Raw genomic sequence first — 1,522 nt, forward strand, 5'->3', positions numbered from 1 at the left:
CACTCTGTGTCTAGCTCAGGGTTTGTAAATACACCAATCAGTACTCTGTATCTAGCTAACCTAGTGGGGACTTGGAGAACTTTTATGTCTAGCTAGAGGATTGTAAATGCATCTACCAGCACTCTGTGTCTAGCTCAGGGATTGTAAAATGGACCAATCAGCTCTCTGTAAAATAGACTAACCAGCTCTCTGTAAAATGGACCAATCAGCTCTCTGTAAAATAGACCAATCAGCTCTCTGTAAAATGGACCAATCAGCAGGATGTGGGTGGGGCCAGATGAGGGAATAAAAGCAGGCTGCCCAAAGCAACCAGCAGGGACCCAATTGGGTCACGTTAGAAAGGGTGTAAGATTTGTTGTGTCTCTCTTTGCAATAAATCTTGCTGATTGAAAAAGCTGTAACACTCACTGCTAAGGTCTGCAGCTTCACTTGTAAAGCCAGCGAGCCCACGAGCCCACAGGGAAGAATGAATAAGTCCAGACGTGCTGTCTTTAAGAGGTGTAACACTAACTACGAAGGTCTGCAACTTCACTTCTGACAGCGAGACCACGAACCTGCCAGAAGGAAGACATTCCAGACACGTCTGAATGTCTGAAGGAGCAATCTCCGGACATACCATCTTTAAGAACTATAACACTGCGAGGGTCCAGGGCTTCATCTTGAAGTTACACCGAGAACGCACTAATTCTGGACACAATTTCCATGAAAGCCAAGTGCAAAAGAGTGTCTATATAGCACGTGTCATAGCCTAAATTTTGTCCCTACTGCCAAAAGGTATATATTGAAGTCCTAACACCCACCACCTTAGAATGTGACTCTTATTTGGAGATGCAGGGTTTACAAAGGTGATTAAATTAAAACGAGGCCGTTAAGATGGGTTGTAATTCAATCTGACTGGTGTCCTTACAAGAAGAAAAAATTTATTTTTTTGTTTTTAATCTTCTTTCTCTGTAATTCTAGCCTAAGAGGAAATTTGAACAGAGAGATATCAACAGCATGTGCACAGAGGAGAGACCGTGTGAGGACATAGAAGGCAAACATCTGCAAGTCAAAGAGAGGCCTCAGAAGAAACCACACCTGTCAGTAACTTGACCTTGAGCTTCCAACTGTCAGAATGTGGGACAATACATTTCTGTTGTTTAACATTTTTGTGTTTAACCAACCCAGTTTGTAGTATTTTGCTTCGGCAGCTCTAGCAAACAAATAAAGCGTGTGTCATTTTATGTAATAAAGGATGTAATAAAATATACATGTGTCTGCTTATTTGTGCAAAGGACATACAGGAAGGATAAACCAGACATTAATAAAATTGTTTACCTACAGGGGATAGGTGGAAAAAAAAGGGATGAAATAGGGTAGCAGAGATGGAGGAGGGAAATGATTCTTCACAGAGTATACTTTGTTGTCTGACTCTTAGAATAAGAGAGTAAGTAGGCCAGGCACCGTGGCTCACAACTGTAATCCCAGCACTTTGAGAGGCTGAGGCAGGTGGATCACTGGAGGCTAGGAGTTCGAGACCAGC

The 1,522-nt window shown here is 42.4% G+C and overlaps 1 long non-coding RNA gene across 1 annotated transcript; it reads left to right on the top strand.

The window, feature by feature from the left end:
* The first annotated feature begins 314 nt into the window (after positions 1 to 314).
* LOC123567296 (uncharacterized) lies at positions 315 to 1,235 on the top strand. The gene is made up of 2 exons (XR_006690221.3): positions 315 to 774; positions 961 to 1,235. It is a non-coding gene; the product is annotated as an uncharacterized lncRNA (long non-coding RNA).
* The last annotated feature ends 287 nt before the right edge of the window (positions 1,236 to 1,522 follow it).

The sequence above is a fragment of the Macaca fascicularis genome, chromosome 10 (assembly GCF_037993035.2).
Source record: "Macaca fascicularis isolate 582-1 chromosome 10, T2T-MFA8v1.1".
Taxonomy (NCBI): domain Eukaryota; kingdom Metazoa; phylum Chordata; class Mammalia; order Primates; family Cercopithecidae; genus Macaca; species Macaca fascicularis.